Source organism: Oncorhynchus keta, unplaced genomic scaffold, assembly GCF_023373465.1.
Source record: "Oncorhynchus keta strain PuntledgeMale-10-30-2019 unplaced genomic scaffold, Oket_V2 Un_contig_3606_pilon_pilon, whole genome shotgun sequence".
NCBI classification, from domain to species: domain Eukaryota; kingdom Metazoa; phylum Chordata; class Actinopteri; order Salmoniformes; family Salmonidae; genus Oncorhynchus; species Oncorhynchus keta.
Window position 1 is genome coordinate 16,685 of NW_026287334.1, and position 8,797 is coordinate 25,481.

Below are 8,797 nucleotides of genomic sequence, written 5' to 3' on the forward strand. Positions count from 1 at the left end.
ATTGATTAATTACAACACATAGGTGTATTATGAGGCATTATAAAAGTCATTAAAATAATGATACATACGTACTTCATTGAAACTGTTACCCTTCATATATTCTAATAACTCACATTTTAAGATTCATTATGTCATTTGTTCCATGTTAAGGGCTCTAACCTTGGAACAAAACTATTTGTCTCCCTCTTGCTGTTGCATGCAGTTCCTCTCTCTCTTCCTCCATTCCTCTAACCCCTCCCTCCCTCTAACCCCACCCCTCTGGCAGAACCAGGAAGTCCCTCCCCTTCCCACAAACTCTCTTCTGAGGAAACGAAACTGATCTGAGTCTCTCTGTCGTCTGTCTGTGTGAGAGTGAACAACCGTCCAAATGGCTCAGCAAGGAGTTCTGCTGGACCAGGACCAGTTCTGTTGTTCTGTCTGTCTGGATCTACTGAAGGAGCCGGTCACTATTCCCTGTGGACACAGTTACTGTAGGAGCTGTATTGAGGGCTGCTGGGACCAGGATGTTCTGAAAGGGGTCTATAGCTGTCCTCAGTGCAGAGAGACCTTCACTACAAGGCCTAATCTGAGGAAAAATAACATGTTGGCTGAGCTGGTTGAGAAACTGAGGAAGACAGGACTCCAGGCTGCTCCCCCTCCTGCTCTGTGCTATGCTGGACCTGGAGATGTGGTGTGTGATTTCTGCACTGGGACCAGAAAGCAGAAAGCCCTCATGTCCTGTCTGGTGTGTCTGGCCTCTTACTGTGAGACTCACCTCCAACCTCACTATGAATTTCCTGCTTTGAAAAAGCACAAGCTGGTCAAAGCCACCGCACAGCTACAGGAGAAGATCTGCTCTCATCATGACAAACTGCTGGAGGTTTACTGTCGTACCGATCAGCAGTGTATCTGTCTGCTGTGTGTGATGTATGGACATAAAGGCCATGATACAGTGTCAGCTGCAGCAGAGAGGACTGAGAAACAGGTAAGACCAAAACAACTTGTTGGTGGCTGTCTGATAAACAAAGAATTAAAGATACAGTAGGAACTAAATCTGTTTCAATATGAGATCATTATATTATATACAAATGAAATGGATCCACAGCAGAACAAATATGAACACAAACCTTGAGTATATATAGATATGTTGACCCAGATTCTCCAAATGTATCACCATTTTCTAAAGTCAAACACTATTATCATTCTGAATGGCCTTTTATGAGTCCAAAGTTCAGTCTCAGGCCCTTGATACATGAAGTCCTACCATAAAAACTATAATCATTCACATAGAACATAATATCATATTGTAAAGGGACTTCCTCAGGATTGTAGACCTTCCTCTCTATGGGTACTATGTCACATTACTATACTATTGATCTACTGGACTAATAAAGCTTGATAGCTCATTGAAGAGTGATTCTCCACAGAGGCAGCTGGGGATGAGTCAGCAGAAGGTCAGCAGAGATTCCAGGAGAGAGAGAAGGAGCTGAAGGAGCTCCAACAGGCTGTGAAGTCTTTCAAGGTGAGTATTGTTGACCAGATGAGACACACCATTTCACTTCTCTCCTCCAGTCAGAGAGAGAGAGAGAGGCCCCTATCCAATCCCACTGACCCCACTGTTGGGAACAGGCTGTCTGGTCCCCTTCAGAGAATAGACTGGTTCATGTAACCAACTGGGCTGCCTCATCACATAACCATGAGTAACCATGACTGACTCATGTCCCCTATACATTAAAATGGAACTGTCTCTCTCAATTGAATTAAATTCATAGGGCTTTATTGGCATGGAAATATATGTTTACATTGCCAAAGCAAGTGAAATAGACAATAAACAAAAGTGAAATAAACAATCAGAAATTAACAGTAAACATTACACTTGGAAGTGATTTGGGGGGTGGGGGAGGGTCTATTAGAAGTTAGTAGGACTCTTTTATTTTCTCAGAAGTACTGAGTTAGATAGGAGGATTTAGAGGTGTAAACCATGATTGAACAAATATATAAAAAATATTATAGAATTTAACGTCTCTTTTCTGGATTTTGATAATTAGTGGGTATCGGCCTAATTCTGCTCTGTTCTGTCTCTCTCTCTGTCTCTCTGTCTCTCTCTGTCTCTCTATGTCTCTCTCTCTGTCTCTCTCTCTCTCTCTCTGTCTCTCTCGTCTCTCTCTGTCTCTCTCTCTCTGTCTCTCTCTCTCTCTCTCTCTCTCTCTCTCTCTCTCTCTCTCTCTCTCTCTCTCTCTCTCTCTCTCTCTCTCTGTCTCTCTCTGTCTCTCTCTCTCTCTCTCTGTCTCTCTCTCTCTCTGTCTCTGTCTCTGTCTCTGTCTCTGTCTCTGTCTCTCTCTCTCTCTCTCTCTCTCTCTCTCTCTGTCTCTGTCTCTCTCTCTCTCTCTCTCTCTCTCTCTCTCTCTCTCTGTCTCTGTCTCTGTCTCTGTCTCTGTCTCTCCCTCTCTCTGTCTCTCTCTGTCTCTCTCTCTCTCTCTCTCTCTCTCTCTCTCAGTGCTCTGCACAGTCAGCAGTGGAGGACAGTGATCAGATCTTTACTGAGCTGATCCGCTCCATTGAGAGAAGGAGCTCTGAGGTGAAGGAGCTGATCAGAGCCCAGAGAAGGCTCAAGTGAGTCAAGCTGAAGGACTCCTGGAGCAACTGAAGCAGGAGATGGCTGAGCTGAGGTATTTAAGAGAAGCACTGAGCTGGAGCAGCTCTCACACAGAGAGGATCACATCCATTTTCCTCCAGGTAACTAAACTGTCTTGTTACATGTGATATGCCAAATTAACAATGGGAAACTATTCATCTCAATCACTATGTTGTCCTGTCCGTCCCTCTCTGTCCGTCCCTCTGTCTGTCTCTCTCTCTCTGTCTCTTTCTCTGTCCGTCCCCCTCTCTCTCTCTCTCTCTCTGTGCGTCTCTCTATCTCTCTCTCTCTCTCTCTCTCTGTGACTCTCCCCTCTCTCTCTCTCTGTCTGTCCCTCCCCTCTCTCTCTCTGCCTCTCTGTCCCTCCCTCTCTCTCCCCTCTGTCCCTCAGTCTCTCTCAGGCTCTCTGTCCGTGCCTCTCTCCTCTCTATCTGTCCCTCTCTCTCTGTCTGTCTGTCTCTCTCTCTGTCTGTCTGTCTCTCTCTTTCTCTGTCTGTCCCTCTCTCTCTCTCTCTGTCTGTCCCTCTCTCTCTCTGTCTGTCCAGTCCCCCTCTCTCTCTCTCTCTGTGCGTCTTTCTCTCTCTCTCTCTGTCCAGACTCTCCCTCTCAGATCTCTCTGTCTGTCCCTCCCTCTCTCTCTCTCTCTCTCTCTGTCCCTCCCCTATCTCTCTCCCTCTGTCCCTCCGTGTCTCTCTCTCTCTGTCCGTGCCTCTCTCCCTCTCTATCAGTCCCTCTCTCTCTCTGTCTGTCTCTCTCTCTGTCTGTCTCTCTCTTTCTCTGTCTGTCCCTCTCTCTCTCTCTGTCTGTCCCTCTCTCTCTCTGTCTGTAGTCCCCCCTCTCTCTCTCCTCTCTGCCTGTCCCTCTCTCTCTCTGTCCGTCTCTCTCTCTCTCTCTGTCCAGTCCCTCTCTCTCTCTCTCTGTCCGTCCCTCTCTCTTCTATCTGTCTGTCCTATCTCTCTCTCTCTCTGTCACAGTCCTTCTCTCTTCTATCTCTCTGTCCGTGTCTCTCTCTCTGTCCGTCCCTCTCTCTCTGTCCGTCTCTCTCTTTCTCTGTCAGTCTCTCTCTCTCTATCTTAGTCCCTCTCTCTCTCCTGTATAAATCCCTCTCTCTCTCTCTCTGTCCGTCCTCTCTCTCTCTGTCTGTCCCCTCTCTCTCTCTGTCTGTCCGTCCCCCTCTCTCTCTCTCTCTGCCTGTCCCTCTCTCTCTCTCTGTCCGTCTCTCTCTCTCTCTCTCTGTCCGTCCCTCTCTCTCTCTCTCTGTCCGTCCCTCTCTCTCTCTCTCTGTCCGTCCTTCTCTCTCTCTCTCTGTCCGTCCTTCTCTCTCTCTCTCTCTGTCCGTCCCTCTCTCTCTCTCTCTGTCCGTGTCTCTCTCTCTGTCCGTCTCTCTCTCTCTATCCGTCCGTCTCTCTCTCCCTGTCCGTCCCTCTCTCTCTCTCTCTGTCCGTGTCTCTCTCTCTGTCCGTCCCTCTCTCTCTGTCTGTCTCTCTCTTTCTCTGTCCCTCTCTCTCTCTCTCTCCGTCCCTCTCTCTCTCCCTGTCCGTCCCTCTCTCTCTCTCTCTGTCCGTCCCTCTCTCTCTCTCTCTGTCCAGGAGGGAGGTCCCTCTCTCTCTCTCTCTGTCTGTCCCTCTCTCTCTCTGTCTGTCAGGAGTCCACCTCTCTCTCCCTCTGAGGTCCCTCTCTCTCGCTCTCTCTCTCTCTCTGTCCGTCCTTCTCTCTCTCTGTCCGTCCCTCTCTCTGTCAAGTCCTTCTCTCTCTCTCTCTCTCTGTCCGTGTCTCTCTCTCTGTCCGTCCCTCTCTCTCTGTCTGTCTCTCTTTCTCTGTCCGTCTCTCTCTCTCTGTCCGTCCCTCTCTCTCTCCTGTCTGTCCCTCTCTCTCTCTCTGTCCGTCCCTCTCTCTCTCTCTGCCTGTCCCTCTCTCTCTCTGTCCGTCTCTCTCTCTCTGTCTCTCTGTCCAGGTCCCTCTCTCTCTCTCTCTGTCCGTCTCTCTCTCTCTGTCAAGTCCCTCTCTCTCTCTCCTCTGTCAGAGTCTCTCTCTCTCTCTGTCCGTGTCTCTCTCTTTCTCTGTCTCTCTGGGAGTGTCCCTATCTCTCTCCCTGTGGTCGTCTTCTCTCACCAGAGTTCTCTCTCTCTGTCCACCTATTCTCTCTCTCTGTTTCTCTATCTCTCTGTCCATCCCTCTCAAATGTCAAGTATATCTATCTCTCTCTCTGTTTTATCTCTCTCTCCCTGTCCGTCCCTCTCTCTCTCTGTCCGTCGCTCTTTCTCTCTGTCCGTCCCTCTCTCTCTGTCCGTCCCCTCTCTCTCTCTCTCTGTCCGTCCCTCTCCCTCTGTCCGTCCCTCTCTCTCCTTTGGAAGTCCCTCTCTCTCTCTCTCTCTCTCTCTGTGGTCCCTCTCTCTCTCTGTCTGTCCTCTCTCTCTCTCTGTCATCCCTCTTCTCTCTGTCCGTCCTCTCTCTCTCTCTGTCCTTCCTCTCTTTCTCTCTGTCCGTCCCTCTCTCTCTCCTCTGTCCATCCCTCTCTCTCTCTCTGTCTGTATGTCCCTCTCTCTGTCAGTCCCTCTCTCTCTTTCCCTGTCTCTCCCTCTCTCTCCAGGTCTCTCCCTCTCTCCGTCCGTCCCTATCTCTCTCTGTCCATCCTCTCTCTCTCTGTCCGTCCCTCTCTCTCTCTCTGTCCGTCCCTCTCTATCTCTCTGCAGGAGTCCCTCTCTCTCTCTGTCCCTCCCTCTATCTCTCTGTCTGTCCATCCCTCTCTCTCTCTCTGTCCGTCCCTCTCTCTCTCTGTCGACCCCTCTCTCTCTGTCCATCCGCTCTCTCTTTCCCTGTCTCTCCCTCTCTCCGTCTGTCCCTCTCTCTCTGTCCGTCCCTCTCTCTGTCTCTGTCCGTCCCTCTCTCTCTCTCTCTCTCTCTGTCCTTCCATCTCTTTCTCTCTGTCCGTCCTCTCTCTCTCCTCTGTCCATCCATCTCTCTCTCTCTGTCTGTCCATCTGTCTCTGTCTCTCTCTCTGTCCATCCATCTCTCTCTCTCTCTCTCTCTCTCCCTCTCTCTCTGTCCGTCCCTCTATCTCTCTCTCTGTCCATCCCTCTATCTCTCTCTCTCTCTGTCCGTCTTGTTCATATCTCTCTCTCTCTCTCTCTCTCTCTCTCTCTCTGTGTCCCTCTCTCTCTGTCCGTCCCTCTCTCTCTCTTTGTCGTCCCTCTCTCTCTCTCTCCTCTCTCTCTCTCTGTCTCTGTCCGTCCCTCTCTCTCTCTGTCCGTCTGTCCTCTCTCTCTCTGTCCATCCCTCTTCTCTCTGTCGTCCCTCTCTCTCTCTCTGTCCTTCCCTCTCTTTCTCTCTGTCCGTCCCTCTCTCTCTCCTCTGTCCATCCCTCTCTCTCTCTCTCTGTCCGTCCCTCTCTCTGTCCGTCCCTCTCTCTCTTTCCTGTCTCCCTCTCTCTGTCGGTCTCTCCCTCTCTCCGTCCGTCCCTATCTCTCTCTGTCCATCCCGTCCTCTCTCTCTGTCCGTCCTCTCTCTCTCTGTCCGTCCCTCTCTATCTCTCTGTCCGTCCCTCTCTCTCTCTGTCCCCGTCCCTCTCTCTCTGTCTGTCCATCCCTCTCTCTCTGTTCTGTCCGTCCCTCTCTCTCTCTCTCTGTCCGTCCCTCTCTCTGTCTGTCCGTCCCTCTCTCTCTTTCTGTCCGTCTCTCTCTCTCTCTGTCCGTCCGTCCCTCTCTCTCTGTCCGTCCCTCTCTCTCTCTCTGTCCGTCCGTCCTCTCTCTCTCTCTCTCTGTCCTTCCATCTCTTTCTCTCTGTCCGTCCCTCTCTCTCTCCTCTGTCCATCCCTCTCTCTCTCTCCTCTGTCCATCCATCTCTCTCTCTCTCTCTGTCCATCCATCTCTCTCTCTCTCTCTCTCTCTCTCTCTCTGTCCGTCCCTCTATCTCACTTTGTCCGTCCCTCTCTCTCTCTCTCTCTCTCTCTGTCCGTCCCTCTCTCTCTCTGTCCGTCCCTCTCTCTCTCTGTCCATCCCTCTTCTCTCTGTCCGTCCTCTCTCTCTCTCTGTCCTTCCCTCTCTTTCTCTCTGTCCGTCCTCTCTCTCTCCTCTGTCCATCCCTCTCTCTCTCTCTCTCTCTCTGTCCGTCCCCTCTCTCTGTCCGTCCCTCTCTCTCTTTCCCTGTCTCCCCTCTCTCTCTGTCGGTCTCTCCCTCTCTCCGTCCGTCCTATCTCTCTCTGTCCATCCCTCTCTCTCTCTCTGTCAAGTCCGTCCCTCTCTCTCTCTCTCTGTCCGTCCCTCTCTATCTCTCTGTCCGTCCCCTCTCTCTCTCTCTGTCCCTCCCTCCCTATCTCTCTGTCTGTCCATCCTCTCTCTCTCTCTGTCTGTCCGTCCCTCTCTCTCTCTATGTCCGACCCTCTCTCTCTCTGTCCATCCGTCCTCTCTCTTTCCGTGTCCCTCCTCTCTCTGTCCGTCTGTCCCTCTCTCTCTGTCCGTCCCTCCCTCTGTCTCTGTCCGTCCCCGTCCCTCTCTCTCTGTCTGTCCTTCCATCTCTTCTCTCTGTCCGTCCGTCCCTCTCTCCTCTGTCCATCCGTCCGTCTCTCTCTCTCCTCTGTCCATCCCTCTCTCTCTCTCTGTCCATCCATCTCTCTCCCTCTCTCTCTCTCTCTCTCTCTCCCTCTCTCTCTGTCCGTCCCTCTATCTCTCTCTGTCCATCCCTCCCTCTCTCTCTCTGTCCGTCCCTCTCTCTCTGTCTCTCCGTCCCTCTCTCTCTCTCTCTCTCTCGTCCCTCTCTCTCTGTCCGTCCGTCCCTCTCTCTCTGTCTGTCCCTCTCTCTCACTTTGTCCGTCCCTCTCTCTCTGTCTCTGTCCGTCCCTCTTTTCTCTCTGTCCGTCTGTCCCTCTCTCCTCTGTCCGTCCCTCTCTCTCTCTCCGTCTGTCCGTCCCTCTCTCTGTCCGTCCCTCTCTCTCTTTCCCTGTCTCTCCCTCTCTCTGTCCGTCTCTCCCTCTCTCCGTCCGTCCCCTATCTCTCTCTGTCCATCCCTCTCTCTCTCTCTGTCCGTCCCTCTCTCTCTCTCTGTCCGTCCCTCTCTCTCTCTCCGTCCGTCCCTCTCTCTCTGTGTCCCTCCCTCTATCTCTCTGTCTGTCCATCCCTCTCTCTCTGTCTCTGTCCGTCCCTCTCTCTCTGTCTGTCCGTCCTCTCTCTCTCTGTCCATCCCTCTCTCTCTCTTTCCCTGTCTCCCTCTCCCGTCTCTCTCTCTGTCTCGTCCGTCCCTCTCTCTCTGTCCGTCCGTCCCTCTCTGTCCGTCCGTCCCTCTCTCTCTGTCCTTCCATCTCTTTCTCTCTGTCCGTCCCTCTCTCTCCTCTGTCCATCCGTCCCTCTCTCTCTCTCCTCTGTCCATCCTCTCTCTCTGTCCTCTGTCCATCCATCTCTCTCTCTGTCCTCTCGTCCCTCTCTCTCTGTCCGTCCGTCCTCTATCTCTTTGTCCGTCCCGTCCTCTCTCTCTCTGTCTCTGTCCCGTCCCTCTCTCTCTGTCTGTCCGTCCCTCTCTCTCTGTCATCCCTCTTCTCTCTGTCCGTCCCTCTCTCTCTCTCTGTCCTTCCCTCTCTTTCTCTCTGTCCGTCCTCTCTCTCTCCTCTGTCCATCCCTCTCTCTCTCTCTCTCTCTCTGTCCGTCCCTCTCTCTGTCCGTCCCCTCTCTCTTTCCCTGTCTCTCCCTCTCTCTGTCGGTCTCTCCCCTCTCTCTGTCCGTCCCTATCTCTCTCTGTCCATCCCTCTCTCTCTCTCTGTCCGTCCCTCTCTCTCTCTCTCTGTCCGTCCCTCTCTATCTCTCTGTCCGTCCCTCTCTCTCTCTGTCCCTCCCTCTATCTCTCTGTCTGTCCGTCCCTCTCTCTCTCTCCGTCCGTCCCTCTCTCTCTCTCTGTCTGACCCTCTCTCTCTCTGTCCATCCGTCTCTCTCTCTTTCCTGTCTCCCTCTCTCCGTCTGTCCGTCCCTCTCTCTCTCTCTGTCCGTCCCTCTCTCTGTCTCTGTCCGTCCCTCTCTCTCTCTCTCTCTCTCTCTCAATCCTTCCATCTCTTTCTCTCTGTCCGTCCTCTCTCTCTCCTCTGTCCATCCATCTCTCTCTCTCTCCTCTGTCCATCCATCTCTCTCTCTCTCTCTGTCCATCCATCCGTCCTCTCTCTCTCTCGTCCGTCCCTCTCTCTCTGTCCGTCCCTCTATCTCT

General features: G+C 52.1%; 1 pseudogene; it reads left to right on the forward strand.

Annotated features, from left to right (window-relative positions):
- The first annotated feature begins 271 nt into the window (after positions 1-271).
- On the forward strand, positions 272-2,643 carry LOC127924061 (E3 ubiquitin/ISG15 ligase TRIM25-like; annotated as a pseudogene).
- The last annotated feature ends 6,154 nt before the right edge of the window (positions 2,644-8,797 follow it).